This window comes from Bos mutus, chromosome 7, assembly GCF_027580195.1.
Source record: "Bos mutus isolate GX-2022 chromosome 7, NWIPB_WYAK_1.1, whole genome shotgun sequence".
In the NCBI taxonomy this organism is placed as follows: Eukaryota; Metazoa; Chordata; class Mammalia; order Artiodactyla; family Bovidae; genus Bos; species Bos mutus.
This window is the reverse complement of record NC_091623.1, coordinates 89019615-89044707: the sequence shown is the minus strand read 5'-3', so window position 1 is coordinate 89044707 and position 25093 is coordinate 89019615. Positions and strand designations below refer to the sequence as shown.

The window sequence follows — 25093 nt, the reverse complement described above, 5'->3', positions numbered from 1 at the left end:
CAGCACTTAGGACTGGGGCTTAGACTGCCATTCCAGAATGCAGAAGTTTGAAAGATGAGCTGTGCTTTAGGTAACAGCTTAAAATGTGATTTATTTATGCAAATAAACCTTTCAGAACTCGTTTGGGTAAGTTATAAAACCAAACCAAGCATGAGAACCACCCCTCTTCCTTCCAGAAAAAGAATATTTCTAAAAGAAAGCTCACTCTTCTCTTGCTAAAGCCACTGTAGTCATTACATTTGATACTCATGTATTTTCCTCTAGGAGATAGAAAAGGAGGTTTTCAGGAAGAAAAACCCTTTTGCTCAACTGCTGTGAAATAATACTATACTCTAGAGTTATCAAAATGATATGGTGAATTCAGAATATGTGTGGGCCCTATGTGTGACCTGTCCTGAAGTGTTCCTTCTTGATTTTAGGTAGCGCTGAGGATGTCCTTGAGAGAAAAAATAGCTAGGGATTTCACTTTGGTGATGAGTTATGCTAGCAGGCTTCACGTCTCACGTAAATGGTAACCTTTGCTGAGTGTAACCCTAGCTCTTTGTAAAGAGAACAGAATTAGACTCCACCAAATGAAGAGTCCAAGACCTTGGCAGTCTTACCCTGGAAAGATGACAAGATACATAGAGATCAGGAACAATGATGAGGTTCTCATAACACTGCCTGAATAGGATGTCTGCAGAGTTAAACTAGCTTCATGGATGTAATGTAAGTTCAGTGGTCTGAGAAGTAGAACATCAGGTTTGTTTAAAAGTACACAGTGAAAGAATCTGATAGTAGCTACAGTGAGGCAAAAATTGGGGAAACAGAAGGGAAGTCAGGCAGATTAGCAACATAAAATGTTTCAAAGTGTCACCTTAGTGGGAATACTTAGTGAAAATTCACACAATAAGCTAAATTTGGTGCATTCTTTTTAAGTGTTAAGTTATTTGATGGATCAGTTTGAATTTCCAGTTTTTTGTTTGCCTATTTTATTATTTAGTATATATTTTAAATAATAAGTTACCTTTATTTACAGAATGATAAGTAATATGAATTGTCCACAAGGGAGCAGCTATTGTGGAAGACATGTATTTTTCATGCATGATGAGGGAGGCAAAATAGTTGAGGAAGGAGATACATGAGTTAAGTCAGAAAAGGTGTTGTGAATTGTGTGTGTTTAATGATTTCTGTCATTTTTGAACAAGTCTAGAGCTTCTATACTCTGTGGCCCACTGTTGTTAGTCTCTGCAAAAATGAATCTGACATATCAACATATTTAAGCTGTTTGAAGAGAGGATAGTATTTGACATAAACTGACTGTTTTGGTGATGGTTTTGAAAAGTTCCTGAGGATATTTTGGTACATAGGAAATTCTTTTTAAAAAACTTTTTATTTTATATGGATGTATAGCTGATTAACAATGCTATGATAGTTTCAGGTGAACAGTGAAGGGATTCAGCCATATATATACATGTATCCAATCTCCCCTAAATCCTGCTCCCATCTAGGCTCCTGTATAACATTGAGCAGAGTTCTTTGTGCTATACAGTAGGTACTTGTTAGTTATCCATTTAAAATGTAGTAGTGTGTACATGACCATCCCAAACCCCCTAACTATCCGTTCTCCCCATCCTTCCCCCTGGCAACCATAAGCTTGTTCTCGAAGTCTGTGAGTCTGTTTATCTTTTGTAAGCAAGTTCATTTGTATTATTTCTTTTTAGATTCCACATATAAGGGATGTCATATTAGTAATGATATTTCTCCTTCTCTGTCTGATTTACTTCCCTCAGTGTGACACTCTCTTGGTCCATCCATGTTGCTGCAAATGACATTATTTCATTATTTTTTACGGCTGAGTAATATTCCATTGTATATATGTACCACATCTTTTTTATTCATTCCTCTGTTGATGGACATTTAGGTTGCTTCCATGTCTTAGCTACTGTAAACAGTGATGCAGTGAACACTGGATTGCATATTTCTTTTTGGATCATGTTTTCCTCTGGATGTATACCCAGGAATGGGATTGCAGGGTCATATGGTAGCTCTATTTTTAGTTTTTTAAGGAGCCTCCATACTGTTTTCCATAGAGGCTGTACCAATTTACATTCCCATCAACAGTGTAGGACAATTCTCTTTTCTCCACATCCTCTCCAGCATTTATTATTTGTGGATTTTTTTATGATGGCTGTTCTGGCTGCTCTGAGGAGGTACACAGAAAATTCTAAAAATGCACCTTATCATTTCTTCCCCAGCTGATCTAGACCATTCCTCAGTAACAGTGGGTTTTATTTTTCCAGATCTCTTGATCATTTATTATACTGTCTTTGTGTTTGGCTGTTTGTCTTTTGTTCTTTCTTGCTTTCTTTGTATGTATGTATGTATATATGTGTTTTTAAATTGTGTTTATCAACTTTGGCTGTGCTGGGTCTTCATTGCTGAGTGTGGGCTTTCTCTAGTTGCACGTGGAGGCTGCTCTTGGTTGTGGTGAGCAGGCTTCTCGCTGCAGTGGCTCCTCTTGTTGCAGAGCAGTCTCCAGGTGCTCAGGCTTCAGTAGTTTCAGCTCACAGGCTCAGCAGTTGCAGCTCCCAGGCGCTAGAGCATTGGCTCAGCAGCTCTGGCACACAGGTTTAGTTGCTCCACAGCATGTGGGATCTTCCCAGACCAGGGATCAAATCCATGTCCCTTGCATTGGATTCTTTTCCACTGTGCCACCAGGGAAGAGTCCTTTGTATTTATTTTTATGTATTTGTTTACTTGTTTATTTTGGCTGTACCACATGGTTTGCAGGAGCTTAGTTCCCCAACCAGGGCAACAGGGTCATGGCAATGAAAGTACTGAGTCCTAACCACTAGATCACTAGGAAATTATCCCTCTCTTGCTTTTTAGAAAAATAAATCTCTTCTGTTTTCAACACACTAATGTTAAAGGTAGGATTATTTTCTAGATGACTGGAAATTTTACTTAATCACACTCAGTGTTTTACCTTTTCCTAATGTTTTGTCAAATTTCTCTATTTTATGCAGTGCCAAAGAGATTATCAATTACGTTTTTTTCATGTTAAAGTAAAATACTCACTGTCCTGGTTCTCATGATTTCTCCAGTAGCTAAATGGTATTTTGATATAAACCTGTTTTAAAGGATAACTGTTACATGCTAGCTATACTTACCAGGTGGCACAGTGGTAAAGAATCTACCTGCCAGTGCAGGAGATGTAAGAGATGTGGATTTGATTTCTAGGTTGGAAAGATCCCAACTAGCATACATAACTAGCATACAGATTTCTATTTGGGTATCTGCACCATACTTGTTTTCCTATTGTCAAGGTCCACATTGTTCATGACCTTTCTCAGACTGCTTCTCCATCAAAGAATAGGATGCCTGATCATGTGTTAGGAATGTTACTACTTCTTCCCCCTGATGCTGAGAAGCTAAATGGGCTTGGAAACAACTGGGACTTATCTTGAAACTCTTGCTCACTGAGGTGCTTTTTTGGGGCATATGATCTCTCTACTGTGACTTGATGTTTTAGGTCAGGAATTCAAGAAGCATCAACTGGGCAGTTCATCTCTGATCCATGTGTTTTCAACTAGGGCAGCTGGGCCTTGAGAGTACATTTATCCAAGATGGTTCCTTCACTCACAAGTCTGGCATCTTGGTGATAGTTGGCCTCTCTCTCTCTTTCCACGTGATACCTTTTCCTCTTGGGCTGGGCCTTTCTGTACGACTTGGGCTTTTCATAGCATAGTGACCTCAGGGTAGTTGGATTTCTCACATGGAGGCTTAGGGCTCTAAGAGCAAGTATTCCAAGAATATCTCTCTTTTTAAAGAAAAAATTGGTTTTGTTTTTATTTCTTGGACCCTTATTTATGATGGTATAGGAACCAGTTTTAAAAGACCCAGTTTATAAAGTTCTTCTATACAAAAAATTCAGACCTTAAGGCTCAAATACTAAGATAAACAGATATTTGGTTTGAATTATATGGCAAACCACTTTTTACTTTGTTAGAGAATTTTCAAATTTAGCTAAAGATTGGACTTGACATTTTTTCTCTTATTTGAGGATAAAATACTGAAACAAGTTTTCAGTGGTGACAGAAACCTAGACTCCAGGAGAATAATTTGCAACACTTCTGGTCTTATTCTTCAGCACCTACAGTGACTGCTGGACAGAGATTGTTGCCGAGAGTTAAGAGTCCTACTGTTTTGTAAATAGCAACTTTCAATCCAGCTTTGGCAGATTGACAAAATTTGTATTTTGCAAACTCTCCTCACCCCCAGAACCCTTTTTTTAAAAAATTTATTTTAATTGGAGGCTAATTACTTTACAATATTGTGGTGGTTTTTGCCATACATCAACATGAATCAGCCACGGGTGTACATGTGTCCTCCCATCCTGAACGCCCCCTCCCACCTCCCTCCCCACCCCATACCTCTGGTTGGGGTTGTCCCAGAGCACTGGCTTTGAGTGCCCTGCTTCATGCATCAAATTTGCACTGGTCATCTATTTCACATATGGTAATGTACTTGTTTCAGTGCTATTCTCTCAAATCATCCCACCCTCACCTTCTCCCACACAGTCCAAAAGTCTGTTCTTTATATCTGTGTCTCTTTACATCTGTGTCTCTTTAAACCTAATGTTTTTTACATCTGTGTCTTGCATATAGGGTCGTTGTTACTGTCTTTCTAAATTCCATATATTTGTGTTAATATACTATAATGGTGTTTCTCTTTCTGACTTACTTCACTCTGTGTAACAGGGTCCACTTTCATCCACTTCATTAGAACTGACTCGAATGCGTTATTTTTTTTATAGCTGAGTAATATTTCATTGTGTATATGTGCCACAACTTTCTTATCCATTCGTCTGCCAATGGACGTCTAGGTTGCTTCCATGTCCTAGCTATTGTAAACAGTGCTGTGATGAACATTGGGGTACATGTGTCTCTTTCATTTCTGGTTTCCTCGGTGTGTATGCCCAACAGTGGGATTGCTGGGTCGTATGGCAGTTCTATTTCCAGTTTTTTAAGGAATCTCCACACTGTTCTCCATAGTGGCTGTGCTAGTTTGCATTCCCACCAACAGTGTAAGAGAGTTCCCTTTTCTCCACACCCTCTCCAGCATTTATTGTTTGCAGACTTTTTGATAGCAGCCATTCTGACCGGCATGAGATGGTACCTCATTGTGGTTTTGATTTGCATTTCTCTGATAATGAGTGATGTTGAGCATCTTTTCATGTGTTTGTTAGCCATCTGTATGTCTTCTTTGGAGAAATGTCTAGTTCTTTGGCCCACTTTTTGATTGGGTCATTTATTTTTCTGGAATTGAGCTATATGAGCTGCTTATATATATTGGAGATTAATTCTTTGTCAGTTGCTTTGTTTGCTATTATTTTCTCCCATTCTGAAGGGTACCTTGTTCCACCTTGCTTATAGTTTCCTTCATTGTGCAACAGCTTTTAAGTTTAATTAGGTCCCATTTGTTTATTTTTGCTTTTATTTCCATTACTCTGGGAGGTGGGTCATAGAGGATCTTGCTGTGATTTATGTCAGAGAGTAGAACCCTTTCTTGTACACACTTTATAATTTTTTTTCTTTAGATTTCCAAAGTTATCACACCATCAAGGCACATCAACACTGACTTGTTTTATACCAATCCTTTGATAGACTGGTTCAGACAAAGACACAAACTTCTCTGTGAAATTTGGACATTCCAGTCCTCCATTTGTCTTTAAACAGGAAGAGCCATTACTTTAACACAAATGACACCCTCTCCAGTGGTGGCACTCTGAAGCAGACAGGCCAGTTGTCGAGTCATCTTAGAGGTGGGGGAGATTAGATTCCTTCTAATGTCTTTCACATCCTGCTAAATTCATAAGAGACTGATATTTAATCCTAAAATTTTTATTTCCTTTGATATTTAGCCTAAAATAGAAAGAGGATGTTTGTCCTTTTTGATACCATTGGCTTAAGTGCATAAGTTTTTATGTTATAAGATCATGCTCGGTTTTTAAAAAAGGCTCTTCCATTTCTGTTTGTCCTCATCACACACATGCAGAGTTATTGCCAAGAGGAATGTTGTGTGCACAAGGACAGTTAAGACCACATACTGTCCTTAGCTGAGAGTCAGATTACCCACCACATGGACAGCAGCATGTGCTAGAGCTGTGTGTAACTAAAAGAGTCCCAGAGAGGAGAATCTGTAGCATTAAGCAGGCTTTGCAAATTAGAGAGAAAAAAAAAAAAAAAAAACCTGACGAAACCAGATCAGGTACAGTAGTCCTCTCTGAGCTTGATTTTAACAACTTAAAATGAGATTGATCACTAGCACTGTACTAATCACATTATATACATTATTACATTCACTCCTACAAAAATTCCAAGATGTAGACATATTTTTATATTGGGAAACATAAGCTTAAAGAGGTTATACACATTGCCCAAACCCACATAGCTGATAAACAGTGAAGTCAAGAATAAAATCAACACAGTCCTTTTCTAGAGCAGTGAGCTTTTAACCTCTACTATATGAAATATACTTTCTTGACCTGTGTACTTCTTGAGAAATAGGAGGAAAGGGGACCTAGGTTCCAATGAAAAGCCTAGCCTTTGTCAAAATTCAGGTTTGTTTTACTTGTATGAATCTATTTCATGATTTTCTCTTCTGTGTTTCTCTCTTCTAATACCCCCACTGTCTTGCTTATTGTATCTATATAGCTTTGGGTTTAGGAGGGACCTTATAAGCATATGAACAGAGATGTCCATTAATAATCTTCTCATATACAGGACACTGGGTCAGAAACTTAACTCAGACAGTGGTCTTGTTTATTAGAATAAACAAGATATATAAGAAATCTTAGATACATATGCTTAGATATATAAGAAATTAGATGTGGTGTTGAGATTAATCAAACTGGGTGGTGTATAAAAAGCTAATTCCAAAGTGTGAGAGAGATGTGTGGTTAACTGTATTGATTTCATTTGGGAGATATGAAATAGCTTTGGGTCAAAACTCCAAAGACCCATATCAGAGAGCTTGGGAGAGGCAGAGCTGAAAGTGTGTTCAATAAATAAAAATATTGAGACCCAAAGGACAAATTCTCACTAGGTCCAGTCCCTGCCCCAGAATATGGTATAATGATAGCCCAGGCCAGTTCTCTCAAGAAAATTATCAAAAATGTTTGCAAACAATGCAACTGAAAAGGCTTAATTTCCAAAATATACAAACAGATACAACTCAGCAACAAAAAAACAACCCAATCAAAAATTGGGCAGAAGCACTGAAGAGACATTTCTCCAAAAAAGAAATGTAGATGGCCAATAGGAACATGAAAAGATGCTCAACATTGCTAATTATTAGAGAAATGCAAATTAAAACTACAGTGAGGTACCACCTCAGGCCGATCAGAATGGCTATCATTAAATGTGGGTGTGGAGAAAAGGGAACTCTCCTACACTATTGATGGGAATGTAAGTTGATGCAGCCACTGTGGAAAACAGTATGGAGGCTCCTCAGAAAACTAAAAATAAAATTACCTTATGAATCCCACTCCTGTGCATATATCTAGACAAAACGCTAATCTAAAAAGACAGTTGCATCCCATGTTCATAGCAGCGTTTTTCACAATAGCCAAGACATGAAAACAACCTATTATAAATGTTCATTGACGGATGCATGGATAAAGAAGATGTTGTGCAATTAATATGAAATCTTTTGAAGTAGAAAAGGCTGTTGTACATATATACAGTGAAATACTATTCAGCCATAAAAAGAACAAGATAGTGCCATTTGCAGCAACATCAATGCGACTAGAGATTATCATACTTAGTGAAGTAAGGAAGAGGAATACCATATGATATCACTTATGTGTGGAATTTAAAATATGACACAAATAAACCTATCTATGAACCAGAGACAGAATGAGGAACATAGGGAATAGACTGGTGGTTGCCAAAGGGGAGAGGAGTGAGAGAAGATTGGGCTTGGAGTTTGGGATTAGCTGATGCAAACTGGTATATATAGAATAACAACAAGGTCTTATTGTATAGCACAGGAAACTATATTCAATGTCTGGTAATCAACCATAATGGAAAGAATATGAAAAAGAATATATATATATATGTATATTTGAGTCACTTTGCTGTACAACAGTAATTAACACAACATTGTGATTCAATTATGCTTCAGTAAAAAATAAAAACAAAGAAAGTTATCAAAGAATGCACAAGGGGAAGGGGCAAAGGTGATTAGCATAGGTTAATCAGGACATAGTTCTTCCCTAACTTCCTTATTTTAGCACAGTTTAATTAGCTTGTTGTCACCTTGGCAATGTTGAACCCTGTGAGAGACCAAGAAGCTGAATAGAGAGTAGGAGAAAGAAGTGTTGACAGTGACAAGCTCATGGAGGCAAGGGCAGTTAGACATGTCAGGAGATGAAGGTGTCAAGATAGTAGACACATGTGTAGAGCAGAAGTTTTAGAGGAGGTTATAAAGAAGCTGGGGTTTAGAGAGGACCGAGACAGGAAGTCAGGCTTTGCAGCTTCATACTTAATCTCAGGGCTGTCCTTGGTCCCTACAGTCACTTCTGGGACTGTAAAAGTGTTGTTCTCTGGAATCATAGACTATTGACCATGACCTGGGAGTACATCAGGTAAATCTAGCTGCTCAGTTTTAGTTTAAAGGGGACTTACAGTGGCTGTCTAATTGATCTCAAAACAATTTTGATATTCATGTCAGGCTTTAGCATACCTTTCTTTCTTTCTTTTTTTTTTTAATTTATTTGGTTGCACCAGTCTTAGTTGTGGAATGTGGGATCTAGTTCCCTGACCAGGGAACAAACCCAAGCCCCCCACATTGGGAGTACATTCCCAGCCCCTGAACTACCAGGAAGTCCCTGACATTCCTTTCTTTTGCAATTTCCTCTCCTGCTAAAAATCCTATTAACAGAAGATCCTATGTGTGTATGTTCTTGTGTGTTTGTGTGGGTGTGTTGTTTGTGTTGGGTCTGGTTTGTCAGACAATAGAGTGAAGGAAGATGATTCTAGTTACCTTTTTAGCTGCAGAACTGACACCAAATTAGTCAATCCAGTGTAGTCCTTTGTTTCTGAGGGCTGAACAGCATAATTGGATAACATAATTTGGATAACCCTTTGCTTTCTAAGTGCATACGTGTTCTGTAGGGAAACAAATGATGATAACAGTTCCTTAAGCATCAGAGAAAAGCACTTTATAATTTTACAGTGGTTCTCAAAATTTAATGTGCAGATGCATCACTTGAAAATCTTGCTAAAATACATATTCAAATTGAATAGGTTTGGGTGGGGACCTGAAATGGTGGTTTTCTCACAAGTTCCCAGATAAAACTGATTCTGTTGATCCATAGAGCACATTTCGACAAATAGCAGGGCAAGGCGTCTTAACATTGGTTAAAGTGTGAGGCATTCATAAAAAGTATGCTGCTGCTAAGTCGCTTCAGTCGTGTCTGACTCTGTGAAACCCCATAGACGGCAGCCCACCAGGCTCCCCCGTTCCTGGGGTTCTCCAGGCAAGAACACTGGAGTGGGTTGCCATTTCTTTCTCCAATGCATGAAAGTGAAAAGTGAAAGGGAAGTCGCTCAGTCGTGTCCAACTCTTAGCGACCCCATGGAGTGCTCTTCCATCCATGGGATTTTCCAGGCAAGAGTACTGGAGTGGGGTGCCATTGCCTTCTCCGATAAGTATAAGTCAGTCATTTTGACCGGAGACAGAAAGTTGGAAGGATTGGTTAGTATCAAATCCCTTAGAGCCTTGAATGTCAGGGTAAGGTTTTAGATCATATAATGAGCTAAGAATCATTGCAGGTCTGTACTGGGTATAGAGTGACCTGATAGGACTTCAGGGAGATTTATCTGTCATCATGTATAGAACAGATGGGGTAAAAGTTTCTTATTGGGTATCAAGTAGCAGAGACTCAACTCCTGGCCCTTTAATGCTAGATGAAGAAGACTGCAAAAAGGAAAATGGAGGAGGTTGGCAAAAAGGAAGCCACTTGCTTAAAAACTGGCCCTGGGAAGTTGTTTGGATCATAGATCTCTTTGTCCAAATTGCAAGAGATTCCCTGCCAGTCCCTTCTTTATTTAAGAATGCAGCCATGTTATATGTACTTGGTAAATTTTTTGCTTGATCCAATTCAGCGAAAAATATATTGAGTGCCAGGTACAGTGCTTTGCTATCTCAGGTGTTTGTATATCTCTCATAATGTCTAATGCAGAGTCCTGCCCTTCATCAAATTCATTGTACTATTAATGGATGAATTAATTTATTCTGCTTAATTTTCCTATTTTAAGGTACAGTAATATACCTTGATAAGACTGTTTAAAAAGTAAAGATGTAATACACACAAAAATATGATAGTGGTAACAATTGAGGAACAGTGAGGGGAAGAGATAGAGGAGGAGCACATAGATATTGTAAGTTATTGGTTTTATTCCAGTTCTTGGGTTGAGTAAAGGGTTTATAACATTAAGCAAATAAACCAGTAAAAAGATAAAGTAGAAGAGTACCATGTATGTTAATTCATAGTTTCAAAATATGAGTTATTATATGTTATGCACCTGATGTCTGTTAAAAAACCACACACACACACACATATACTGAAAAGAAATAGAGAATCCATCCTATAGGGTCTTCCAAAGGAAATTAAAATCGCCACATCAGCCTACATCTGTGGTGGGATTTTCTCTGGAGTAAAATTTGAGTGATGATCCTATGTCCAGCCTAAGGCTTGGTGAAATCAGGTTAGGCAGCAGCCCCAACAAAATATTCTGACATTCTACTACCTAAATTTCTATTACATTTTATAATCTACAGAGTGCTCTCCCACATCAGAACATGCTTTCTTGCCGTTTACTCAGTGTTACCTCCTTGGATTTTTGAACCTGAGATCATAGGTCCCTTTATGAATGTCTTTGGTGATTAATGTGCTCAGAGTATTGTTATACTTAATATTCTCCTGAAATTAGATTGTGTGATACTGAATCGTTCCTAATCATTGAAATGACAACAAGGCATAAATATAACCTGGAGGGTCAAATCCATTTTCAAAATATAAGGGCTATATGAACACAACTCCCTCTTTGTTATCTGTCCTAGAAAGTGAATGAAATTCTGGCCAATTCTACCAAGCTGTAGGAATAACCAATTTTCAGAGAAGCAGGATATACTAAAATGTATTGTTGTTTTAGTCTCTAAGTCATGTCCAACTCTTTGTGACTCATGGTCTGTATCTACCAGGCTCCTCTGTCTATGGGATTTCTCAGGCAAGAATCCTGGAGTGGATTGCCATTTCCTTCTGCAGGGAATCTTCCTGACCCAGGGATCCAACACGCATCTACATTGGCAGGCAGATTCTTTACCACTGAGCTACCTGGGAAGCCCAGGTGCTAAAACTACCTTGTTCAGTTCAGTTCAGTTCAGTCGCTCAGTCGTGTCTGACTCTTTGCGACCCCATGAACCTCAGCACACCACGCCTCCCTATCTATCACCAACTGCTGGAGTCTACCCAAACCCATTTCCATTGAGTTGGTGATGCCATCCAACCATCTCATCCTCTGTTGTCCCCTTCTCCTCCTGCCCTCAGTCTTTCCCAGTATCAGGGTCTTTTCAAATGAGTCAGATCTTATCATCAGGTAGCCAAGGTATTGGGGTTTCAGCTTCAATATCAGTCCTTCCAATGAACACCCAAGACTGATCTCCTTTAGGATGGACTGGTTGGATCTCCTTCCAGTCAAAGGGACTCTCAAGAATCTTCTCAAACACCACAGTTCAAGAGCATCAATTCTTCTGTGCTCAGCTTTCTTTATAGTCCAACTCTCACATCCATACATGACTACTGGAAAAACCATAGCCTTGACTAGACGGACCTTTGTTGGCAAAATAATGTCTCTGCTTTTTAATATACTGTCTAGGTTGGTCATAACTTTCCTTCCAAGGAGTAAGTGTCTTTTAACTTCATGGCTGCAGTCACCATCTGCAGTGATTTTGGAGCCCCCCAAAATAAAGTCAGCCACTGTTTACACTGTTTCCCCATCTATCTGCCATGAAGTAATGGGACCGGATGCCATGATCTTAGTTTTCTGAATGTTGAGCTTTAAGCCAACTTTTTCACTCTCCTCTTTCACTTTCATCAAGAGGCTTTTAGTTCTTCTTCACTTTCTGCCATAAGGGTGGTGTCATCTGCATATCTGAGGTTATTGATATTTCTCCCGGCAATCTTGATTCCAGCTTGTGCTTCTTCCAGCCCAGCGTTTCTCACGATGTACTCTGCATATAGTTAAATAAGCAGGGTGACAATATACAGCCTTGATGTACTCCTTTTCCTATTTGGAACCAGTCTGTTGTTCCATGTCCAGTTCTAACTGTTGCTTCCTGACCTGCATAGAGGTTTCTCAAGAGGCAGGTCAGGTGGTCTGATATTCCCATCTCTTTCAGAATTTTCCACAGTTTATTGTGATCCACACAGTCAAAGGCTTTGGTGTAGTCAATAAAGCAGATTTTTTTCTGGAACTCTCTTGCTTTTTCAATGATCCATTGGATGTTGGTAATTTGATCTCTGGTTCCTCTGCTTTTTCTAAAACCAGCTTGAACATCTTGAAGTTCATGATTCACATATTGCTGAAGCCTGGCTTGGAGAATTTTGAGCATTGCTTTACTAGCGTGTGAGATGAGTGCAATAGTGCACTAGTTTGAGCACTCTCTGGCATTGCCTTTCTTTGGGATTGGAATGAAAACTGACCTTTTCCAGTCCTGTGACCACTGCTGAGTTTTCCAAAACTACACTGAGTATAACTTAATTCTTTTGATTCCTAAAGTATTTTTAGGAACTTGGGATATTCTATGCAACTGAATCTTTCAGAGAATTGAAACAAACCTGTGAGTGCCAAAAGATTTAAAATGATAAAAGTAGTAGATGCTTAGGGCAAAAACTCTAAAAATTCAGAGTATAGAAAGTATAAAATGAAAAAATAAAAGTTGATCCTTTCCTCCTTAAACCTACTAGAGGAAGAAGAACAAACAAAACCCAAAGTTATTAGAAGGAAAGAATAAAAAAAGATAAGAGCAGAAATAAATGAAATAGAGATTGAAAAAACAATAGAAAAGATCAATGAAACTAAAAGCTGATTCTTTGAAAAAATAAACAAAATTGATAAACCTTAGTGAGACTTATGGAGACGGCAATGGCAACCCACTCCAGTACTCTTGCCTGGAAAATCCCATGGATGGAGGAGCCTGGTAGGCTGCAGTCCATGGGGTCACGAAGAGTCGGACACGACTGAAATAACTTAGCAGTGAGACTTATTATGGAAAAAAGATGAGAAGCCAAATCAATAAAAGCAGAAATGAAAAAGGAGAAGTTATAACTGTCACCACAGAAATACAAAGAATCATAAATGACTTCTGTGATCAACTGTATGCCAAAAAAATGGACATCCTAGAAGAAATGGACAAATTCTTAGAAAGTTTAAGTCTCCCAAGATTGAATCAGAAAGAAATAGAAAATATGAACAGACCAATCACTAGTACTGAAGTTGAACCAGTAACTTAAAACCTCACAGCAAATAGAAGTCCAGTCCAGATGGTCTCACAGGTGAATTCTAACAAACATTTAGACAAGAGTTAATACCTATCCTTCTGAAAATATTCCAAAAAAATTCACAAGAAGGAACACTTCCAAACTCATTCTATGAGGCCACCGTCACTCTGATACCAAAACCAGACAAAGCTATCATAAAAGAGAAAATTATAGGTCAGTATCACTGATGAACATAGATGCCAAAAATCCTCAACAAAATACTAGCAAACTAATTCCACCAATACAGTAAAAGGATTATACACCATGATCAAGTGGGATTTATCCCAGGGATGTGAGGGATTTTCAGTATCCAGAAATTAATCAATGTGATATACCACATTAACAAACTGAAGAATAAAAACCATGTGATCATCTCAGTAGATTAAGAAAAAGCTTTGGATAAAATTCAATATTCATTTATGATTAAAAAGAAAAACTCCAGATAGTTGGCATAGAAGATACCTGACTCAACATAATAAAACCCATATGTGATAATCTCACAGCTAACATCATACTCAGTGATGAAAAGCTGAAAGAATTCCCTCAAGAGAAGAATGCCCATTCTTGACACTTCTATTCAACATAGTTTTGGAAGTCTTAGCCACAGCAATCAGGGAAGAAAAGGAAATAAAAGGAATCCAGATTGGAAAGGAAGAAGTAAAACTGTCAGTCTTTGCAGATGACATGATACTATACATAGAAAATCCTAAAGCACCACCAGAAAACAAACTATCATCAGTTAATTTGGTAAAGTTGCTGAATACAGAATCAATATACAGAAATCGATTGCATCTCTGTACTCTAACAACAAAATAGCAGAAAGAGAAATTAAGGAAACAACCCCATTTACCATTGAATCAAAAAGGATAAAATATCTAGGACTAAACCTACCTAAGGAGGCAAAAGACCTGTATTCTGAAAACTACAAGATGCTGATGAAAGTAACTGAAGACCACACAAACAGATGGAAAGATATACCGTGTTTTTGGATTGGAAGAATCAGTACTGTTAAAATGACCATTCTACCCATGGCAGTCCATAGATTCAGCACAATCCCTATCAAATTACCAATGGTGTTTTTCACAGAACTGGAAGAAAAATTTTTTAAATTTGTATGAAAACACAAAAGACCCCTGATAGCTGAAACAATCTTGAGAAAGAATGGAGCTGGAGGAATCAGGTACCCTATGGTTTTTCCAGTAGTCATGTACAGGATATAAGAGTTAGACCATAAAGAAGGCTGAGCACCAAAGAACTGATGCTTGAAAATACAATAATTAAAACAATATGGTACTGGCACAAAAGCAGACATATAGATCAATGGAACAGGATGGAAAAAGACCCATGCACTTTTGGTCAATAAATCTGTGGCAAAGGAGGCAAGAATATATAATGAAGAAAAGGTGGTCTCATCACCCTGATACCAAAACCAGACAAAGACAACACACACATACACAAACTACAGGCCAATATCACTGATGAACATAGATGCAAAAATCCTCAACAAAATTTTAGCAAACAGAATTAAGCAACACATCAAAAAGCTCATTCACCATGATCAAGTTGGGTTTATTCCGGGGAAGCAAGGATTCTTCAATTTACGCAAATCAATCAATGTGATATACCATATTAACAAATTGAAAGATAAAACCATTTGATAATTTCAATAGATGCAGAAAAAGCCTTTGACAAAACTCATCACCCATTTATGATTAAAACTCTTCAAAAAATGGGAATAGAAGGAACCTACCTCAACATAGTAAAGGCCATATATGATAAGCCTACAGCAAACATTATTCTCAATGGTGAAAAACTGAAAGCATTCACCCTAAGATCAGGAACAACACAAGGGTGTCCACTTTCATCACTGTTATTCAACATAGTTCTGGAAGTCCTCGCTACAGCAAATTAGAGAAGAAAAAGAAATAAAAGGAATCCAAATTGGAAAAGAAGAAGTAAAGCTGTCAATGTTTGCAGATGACATACTGTACACAGAAAACCCTAAAGATACTATCAAAAAATTACTAGAGCTAATCAGTGATTTTAGCAAAGTTGTGGGATACAAAATCAATACACAGAAATCACTTGAATTTCTATATACCAACAATGAAAAATCAGAAAGTGAAATTAAGAAATCAATCCCATTCACCATTGCAACAAAAAGAACTAAATATCTAGGAATAAACTTACCTAAGGAGACAAAAGAACTGTACACAGAAAATTACAAGACACTAATGAAAGAAATCAAAGATGACATAAACAGATGGAGAGAGATTCCATGTTCCTGGGTAAGAAGAATCAATATTGTGAAAATTACATCCAGTAAATGCCCTATCATTTCATGGCAGAGGAGATGGGGAATGGAAACAGTGACAGACTTTATATTTTTTGGCTCCAAAATCACTACAGGTGGTGACCTCAGCCATGAAGTTAAAAGATGCTTACTCCTTGGAAGAAATGCTATGACCAACGTGCTACTGTTAAGTCACTTCAGTCGTGTCCAACTCTGTGCGACCCCATAGATGGCAGCCCACCAGGTTCCCATCCTTGGGATTCTCCAGGCAAGAACACTGGAGTGGGTTGCCATTGCCTTCTCCAGTGCATAAAAGTGAAACGTGAAAGTGAAGTCACTCAGTCGTGTCCGACTCTTAGTGACCCCATGGAACGCAGGCTACCAGGCTCCTCTGTCCATGGGATTTTCCAGGCAAGAGTACTGGAGTAGGGTGCCATTGCCTTCTCCTATGACCAACCTAGATAGCATATTAAAAAGCAGAGACATTGCTTTGCCAACAAAGGTCCATCTAGTCAAAGCTATGGTTTTTCCAGTAGTCATGTATGGATGTGAGAGTTGGACCATTAAGAAAGTTGAGCGCCAAAGAATTGATGCTTTTGAACTGTGGTGTTGGAGAAGACTCTTGAGAGTCCCATGGACTGCAAGATCAAGCCAGTCCATCCTAAAGGAGATCAGTCCAGAATATTCATTACAAGGACTGATGCTGAAGCTGAAGCTCCAGTATTTTGGCCACTTTATGTGAAGTGCTGATTCAGGGAAAAAAACCCTGATGCTGGGAAAGATTGAAGGCAGGAGGAGAAGGGGATGACAGAGGATGAGATGGCTGGACGGCATCACTGACTCACTGAACATGAGTTTGAGCAAACTCTGGGAGATGGAGAAGGACAGGGAAGCCTGTTTTTCTGTAGTCCATGGAGTTGCAAAGAGTTGGATGTGACAGAACAGCAACAACAACTAACACCAAATACAAAAATAAACTCATAACGGGTAAAAGACCTAAATGTAAGACTGGGTACTGTAAAACTTCTAGAGAAAAACTCGGACAGGACATTCTTTGACATAAATCACAGCAATATATATTTTTTGGATAAATCTCCTAGAGTAATGGAAACAAAACCAAAAATAACCAAATGGGACCTAATTGAACTTACAAGCTGTAGCACAGCAAAGGAAACCATAACAGTATAAAAAGACAACCTACACAGAGAGAACAAATATGAGAGAACATATTTGCAAATAATGCAACTAACAAGGGATTATTTCCCCAAATATACAAACAGCTCATGCAACTCAATATAAAAAACCAAACAGCACAATTAAAAAATGGGCAGAAGATCCAAATAGACATTTCTCCAAAGAAGACATACAGATGGCCAAAAGGCACATGAAAAGATGTTTAACATTGCTAATTGTTAGAGAAATGCAAATCAAAACCACAGTGAGGTATCATCTCATACCAATCAGAAAGGCCATCATCAAAAAGTCTACAAATAAATGCTGGAAAGGGTGTGGAGAAAAGCAAACCCTCCTACACTCTTGGTGGGAATGTTAGTTTGTGCATCCACTATGGAAAACAGTATGGAGGTTCCTCAAAAAATAAAAAAGTAGAACTTCCATATGATCCAGTAATCCCACTCTTGGGTATATATCCAGAAAAGATGAAAACTCTAATTAGAAAGGTACATGCACTCCAGTGTTCATTGCATCTCTACTTACAACAGCCAAGACATGGAAGCAACCAAAGTGTCAACAGAGGAATGGAAAAAGATGTGTGTATAAATATAACTGACTGTTACTCAGTCATTAAAGAACAAAATAATGCCATGTGAAGCAACATGAATAGATATACAGATTATCATACTAAGTGAAGTAAGTCCACTAAATGAAGTAAGACAGAGAAAGACAAATATCATGTGATATCAATTATATGTGAAATCTAAAATAGTAATCCAAATGAACTTATTTATAAAAGAGAAATAGACTCACAGACATGGAAAACAAACTTATGGTTGCCAAAGGGGAAAGTGGGGGGAGGGATAAATTTGGAATTTGTGATTAATAAATACACACTATTATACATAAATAAACAACAAGGACCTACTATATAGAACAGGAAACTATATTCAATATCTTATACTGACCTACAATGGAAAAGAATCTGAAAAAGAAACTGAATCACTTTGTTATACACCTGAAATATTGTAAATCACATATATTTCAATAAAAAATAAAAATTAAAAAAGCTTACCCCTTCTAGTCTCTCATTTTTATTTTTAACAGTTTTTAATATCCTTTATGTTCTGTGCTGTGCTTAGTCATGTCTGACTCTTTGTGACCCCATGGACTGTAGCCTGATAGACTCCTCTGTCCATGGGGATTCTCCAGGCAAGAACACTGGAGTGGGTTCTCATGCCCTCCTCCAGGGGATCTTCCCAACCCAGGGATCAAACCCAGGTCTCCCGCATTGCAGGTGGATTCTTTACTGTCTGAGCCACTGGGGAGCCCTTATATATGTAACTATACATTCATACAGCTCTCTTTATTTATATATATATATAATTTCATTTTATTTTTTCATAAATGCAATCATACTATTTATAGTATTCTACACTTTGCCTATCCACTTAATATGTCTGGGTCATCATTTGATAATAACACACAAAAATCTAATTCATTCTTCTGAATTCCTACATAGAATTTTTATATGGTTTATAATAGTTAATCATTTTCCTGTTGAAGAATATCTGGATTGTTAAAAACAATACTTATATGAGCAGTTTTATAAATACACCTTTGAATGCTTTTGTAAGTTTACTTATAGCAGTGGAATTACAGGGGAAAAATATGCATTTTGAAGTTTAATCAGTTCAGTTCCATTCAGTCGCTCAGTCGTGTCTGACTCTTTGTGACCCCATGAATTGCAGCACGCCAGGCCTCCCTGTCCATCACCAACTCCTGGAGTTCACTCACACTCACATCCGTCCAGTCAGTGATGCCATCCAGCCATCTCATCCTCTGTCGTCCCCTTCTCCTCCTGCCCCCAATCCCTCCCAGCATCAGAGTCTTTTCCAATGAGTCAACTCTTCACATGAGGTGGCCAAAGTACTGGAGTTTCAGCTTTAACATCATTCCTTCCAAAGAAATCCCAGGGCTGATCTCCTTCAGAATGGACTGATTGGATCTCCTTGCAGTCCAAGGGACTCTCAAGAGTCTTCTCCAACACCACGGTTCAAAAGCATCAATTCTTTGGCACTCAGCTTTCTTCACAGTCCAGCTCTCACATCCATACATGACCACAGGAAAAACCATAGCCTTGACTAGACAGACCTTTGTTGGCAAAGCAATGTCTCTGCTTTTTAATATGCTATCTAGGTTGGACATGGAGAAGGCAATGGCAACCCACTCCAGTACTCTTGCCTGGAGAATCCCAGGGACGGGGGAGCCTGGTGGGCTGCCATCTCTGGGGTCGCACAGAGTCAGACACGACTGAAACGACTTAGCAGCAGCAGCTAGGTTGGACATAACTTTCCTTCCAAGGAGTAAGTGTCTTTTAATTTCATGGCTGCAGTCACCATCTGCAGTGATTTTGGAGCCCCCCAAAATAAAGTCTGACACTGTTTCCACTGTTTCCCCATCCATTTCCCATGAAGTGATGGGACCGGATGCCATGATCTTAGTTTTCTGAATGTTGAGCTTTAAGCCAACTTTTTCACTCTCCTCTTTCACTTTCATCAAGAGGCTTTTAGTTCCTCTTCACTTTCTGCCATAAGGGTGGTGTCATCTGCATATCTGAGGTTATTGATATTTCTCCCGGCAATCTTGATTCCAGCTTGGGCTTCTTCCAGCCCAGCGTTTCTCACGATGTACTCTGCATATAGTTAAATAAGCAGGGTGACAATATACAGCCTTGATGTACTCCTTTTCCTATTTGGAACCAGTCTGTTGTTCCATGTCCAGTTCTAACTATTGCTTCCTGACCTGCATACAGATTTCTCAAGAGGCAGGTCAGGTGATCTGGTATTCCCATCTCTTTCAGAATTGTCCACAGTTTATTGTGATCCACACAGTCAAAGGCTTTGGCATAGTCAATAAAGCAGAAGTAGATGTTTTTCTGGAACTCTCTTGCTTTTTCCATGATCCAGCAGATGTTGGCAATTTGATCTCTGGTTCTTCTGCCTTTTCTAAAACCAACTTGAACATCAGGAAGTTCATGGTTCACATATTGCTGAAGCCTGGCTTGGAGAATTTTGAGCATTACTTTACTAGCGTGTGAGATGAGTGCAATTGTGTGGTAGTTTGAGCATTCTTTGGCATTGCCTTTCTTTGGGATTGGAATGAAAACTGACCTTTTCCAGTCCTGTGGCCACTGCTGAGTTTGCCATATTTGCTGGCATATTGAGTGCAGCACTTTCACAGCATCGTCTTTCAGGATTTGAAATTTCTCAACTGGAATTCCATCACCTCCACTAGCTTTGTTTGTAGTGATGCTTTCTAAGGCCCACTTGACTTCACATTCCAGGATGTCTGGCTCTAGGTGAGTGATCACACCATGGTGATTATCTGGGTCGTGAAGATCTTTTTTGTACAGTTCTTCTGTGTATTCTTGCCACCTTTTCTTGATATCTTCTGCTTCTGTTAGGTCCATACCATTTCTGTCCTTTATCGAGCCCATCTTTGCATGAAATGTTCCCTTGGTATCTCTAATTCTCTTGAAGAGATCTCTAGTCTTTCCCATTCTGTTGTTTTCCTCTATTTCTTTGAAGTTTAATAGTTAGGGCCAAATTCCCCTGTGCTAAAATGATACATTCTCAGTAGTGTTTTGAGAATCATTCCTTACAATCCTTATAATTTGACATATTATCATTTTGTAAACCTGCATTTCTTTAATCTTGAATGAGGTTGTATATCTTTTGTGTGTTTATTAGTCACTTTTGCTTTCTACTCTTATAAAATGCCTGTTGAGAAATATGACCTTCCAAATTGCACATGGACTTCCCTGGTGGCTCAAATGGTAAAGAATCTGCCTGTAGTGTGGGAGACCTGGGTTTGATCCCTGGGTTGGGAAGATCCCCTGGAGGAGGGCATGGCAACCTACTCCAGGATTCTTCCCTGGAGAATCCCCAAGGATAGAGGAGCCTGGTGGGCTGCAGTCCATGGGGCAGCAAAAAGTCGGGCACAACTGAGCGACATAAGACATACAAATTGCACATAAAACATTAATGATGTGTTTTTACAACTATACTTTTACAGTTAGACTTCATTCAAAGAGAATATTTAATAATCTTTTAGAATCTTGAGATTATTTTTCATTATTTTTTTAATGCAGTATGTTGTCATACTAAATGTCTAATGTCAAGATGATGACATTTAGTCTTTCTGTTTGATTTAATGAACAGTTGTATCTTACCCAGACTTCAATCTTATTTGAGCCTTGTGCAAGTTTGGAAAATTCCTGGAGTGGAAAGCTCAAAAAAAAAAAAAAAGAAAAAGAAAAGAAAAAGTAAGGGGGTGGGTATGTGTGATAGGTGACTTCATTCCCTGCTCTGTCAAAATGATACATACCTTCCTCCCACTTTGGTGAGAAATAACCTTGGGAATAAATTTATACCCATGGGTACAATTCTGAGTTTAGGGCTTATGCCTTGTGTGGTGTATGCTGTTTCTGCCACACTGTGGCTTCTGAAGAAATGTCCAAGAAGAACAACAATAATGCTGGTATTTGGTTTGTCACTTGTGGCTCAGGGCATCAGTAGGGCATAGAGCAGAATTCTTGCTGAGGAATATGATCCTTCCTTGATTCTAAATTTATCTTTGTGGAGCAGCTTTTAAATATGAGGACAGCTGGTGTTGGATAAATCTGTCCTCACAAGCTGTATGAGATTGAAATAAAGTTAAATATTTGGGGTTAAATCCAAATGGAAAAATGTGGAAAGTACTGATTAATCTTTGATGCTTCACTTTCTGCATCTTGGTAAACAAGCACTAACTATTCATTGTAAACTCCTAGCAACAGTCCAATTTGAAATTTAAGATAGGGAGAATGTGTGCACTAGTTTAAGTTCTAACATTTCATAAAAGGTCAAACACAATTCTTTCTTTTCATGCCATCCTCTACCCTGCTAGTAAAAATGATAGGCTATCCATATCTGTTTTTGTTAGCTACCTTTCTTTCGTGTCTTTCTCCTCTGAGTAAAATATTGCTACCAATGATATAGTGAGGCCCACATTTCCACTTGGGTTAGGATAATAATCCTCTGTGGCTTTTAAAAATCTGTGAGTGATGGGACCCCAAACTCCTAATAGATTCTCCCCAGGTGATTAAATGTCTTGCTAATTGCTAAGGGATAAATAAGGGTGGTGAGCTCAGAGGGCAGTCCGTTGCTAGCTTTTCTTTAGCTGACTGGATTACTAAGGTAGAAAAGCACTAAAAATAAGTCAGGGCACAGATTCTCCTGCCAGGGTTTGAGTATTGAGATAACTTGTCTTCTCGGCTGGTGTTGACATCATCTATTCTAATGTGCACTGGAAATAGGAGCCAGAATGAGAAACATATTTGGCCCTGGACTAGTGTCAGTAAAAGTCTGTAGCCCTGTACTTATTGCTGCTTCTTTTCAGACTTAATTAATTAGTTTCTCCAACTCCTGTGGGAGAGAGCTAAATACCTCAGGGTGAGAACTCGAAACAAACACAGGGCCAGTCTCAGGGGAAATCACTCAATCTCTTCCAGTTTCAAACATAACTTTGCTAGGTCTCTTCCATGTCAGTTGGGATTCAGTGTTTCGCCCAAGGTATCAGAGTCCACCAGGGTTGAAAAGTGGGAAGACCTCTCACATATTCAATTCTAGGACTTGAAGGTTTCACAATCACCAAGTTACCTGACATGGAATAGATTCTTGATGCTGAATTTCTCTTTCTGTTGTTGCTTCAGATGTTTTGAGGAGAGAGCTTTTGCTGGTCAGAATTATTCTGTGGATTTTGTTTGAACTCGGAGGGGAAATTCATGTAAATCACTACCTTCTTTATATTTATCCCTATTTTTTTTTCATTTTATAGAAAGTTGTCTTTTTGGAGTAATACTGGAATAATAACTGTCTCACACTCATTAAGTACTTGATACTCAAGAAACACTTTCACACATTTGTCTTGTGACCTTCAGAACAAGTCTTTAAGGACGGCAGATGTTGTTATCCCATTATTAACTGCTAGACTTAGAAAAGCCAACAGATTGAGACATTGGCAATGATTGGTATTAAGAGTCCAGGGAGCTCTGGAATTTCTTGGTCTACTCAGCAATGTGCAGACTGACCCAGGGCCCTTTCTCCAAGCCTGGAGATTTGCTCTATTTTTATAAAATAATGTATTTAAATGTTTCTATAAAAATGCGTTTTAATTTTAGAAAACTTGAAAAATATGGCAGAAAAGTGAGAGAAAAAAATCAGCCACACACCCAAGTACACAAAAACAAATTCCTTTGGTTTCCTTAGGTTTTTTGACTAAATCTGTGGGCTGGAAGGAGAGATGAAACAGATATTCAGTAATGCTGATGTCTATCTACCCATTTCCCTGCATTTGGCATAATATATATTATAGACATTTTAGTTAATCTGCTTCCAAGGATCCTTTGCAGGCAGGTGTTTGTACTGAACATTTTGAACTGAGCTTTAAAAAGTGGCATCCCAGGTAGAGACCAGCTATTCACTGTTGTCCTTTCATTACTTTTTTTTTTTTTTTTCCCTCCACAAACCCTCTTCCTTTCCTCTGGCTATGTCAGTACAACCTCTCTTCATCTTTCCCCCTGCTAGTTGTCATTTCCAGTCTTAAAGTCACCAGCAGCATTTTTGCAGACATTTCTTCAAATTCTGCCTGGCTTCTTCAGAGTAGAGTGAAGGGCCAGGTAACACTGATGCAATGAAAGGGCTGTTCTTTCTCTGGTATGCCATGCCCTTGACCTGGCACTGAAAAGGTACATCTGACCAAGAGGACTGCTGGAAAGTGCAGGGACTTTAGCAGCTCCAGATGTTTGGAGCCAGGAAATGTTGAGTTCCAGTATATCTTTGAACCCTCTCCTGTGTTTTTCTTAGTGCTTTAATAATAGATTTTAGGCAGGTGTTCTTTGACAAGTGTATGAGTGAGTGAGTGAGTGAATATATTTGGTCCTGTGAGTTGAGATGGGAAGTCACTGTACTGACTTCCTATAAATTAAAAGCATGGGGATTATATTCCCCATGTCCTGAACCCAAGGAATTAGAATACTTGATTTTCCTCATCTGTAGGATCACTATGATATGAGAAAACCCAGCCAACCAGCAGCCTTGGTTTCAAAGGTACTCACAGCCTCCACGTTGTCTGTCTGCTTTTCTTCTCCTGTTGTCCTCACAGGAAGAGCCCCTCGCGGCTGGGTTTGTTTGAGGTAGATAGATCCCTGCTCTCTGGCAAGGAGGGGCATAAACTGGGATGACAGCTGTCAGAAGAGAGGCTAGGGTATCAACTGGAAGGACTGTGGAAGGGTCTCCCTATTCCACTGTATTTCTATTAATCACACTTGGGGAGTACCCATCCTTGCAACAGAAGACTGAAGAATATGTGACCCTGAAGTTAACCACTGATAGTTATACATCAAATCTAAGTGGAAACCAGGGTATAAAAGACAGGGTAGAAGCCAAAGTCTCATGGTGAGTGAAACATTTTTAGCTGGAATGTAAAGAATTTTGGTATTGGCATTTCAAGGAAATTCAAGCTGCCCTTCCTCTCAATCCAGAAGACAGGAGATAGCTCACAGTTGCTTGGGTCAGGATTACAATTTTACTGATTTCAGAAATGTAATATTAATCTCAGTATTGACTTTGGTGGAGGATCTATGCAGGGGTTGTAGATCTTTTTGAGGTGGTATGTGAAACAGCACATATTTTCTTTGAAGCTTAAGACTTCTGTTTTACATGCCGTTTGTAGATATGCTTTTGATTGTGCTGGATTGATCAATATACCTAAAATACAATATAAAGAGTTTAGATCCAATAAATGAAGAAACTTCTTATTATCATGAATAAGCTGAAAATCTCTGTGATAAGTATAGACTTTCACTCTGTCATAAATTATGGTTAAACAGCAAGCTTTCTTGAGGAGCTGCTGTGTGCCCAGTACTGAGCAGCTAAATAATGCTATGGAAGAGCTAACAAAAGGAAGAAACATAGATGTCATGCTACATTTAC

The 25093-nt window shown here is 38.7% G+C and overlaps 1 protein-coding gene across 3 annotated transcripts in view; it reads right to left on the bottom strand.

Annotated features, from left to right (window-relative positions):
- LOC138988649 (palladin-like) overlaps positions 1-24619 on the bottom strand; it is a 45537-nt gene extending 20918 nt beyond the window's left edge. The window contains exon 1 of one of the 3 annotated variants that reach the window (XM_070374879.1): positions 24217-24619. The gene's annotated coding sequence lies outside the window, so the exon portion shown is untranslated. Of the gene's footprint in view, positions 1-21291; positions 21712-24216 lie in introns of those variants that run through there. The other 2 variants (XM_070374881.1, XM_070374880.1) reach the window with 2 other exon arrangements.
- Between the last annotated feature and the right edge of the window lie 474 nt (positions 24620-25093).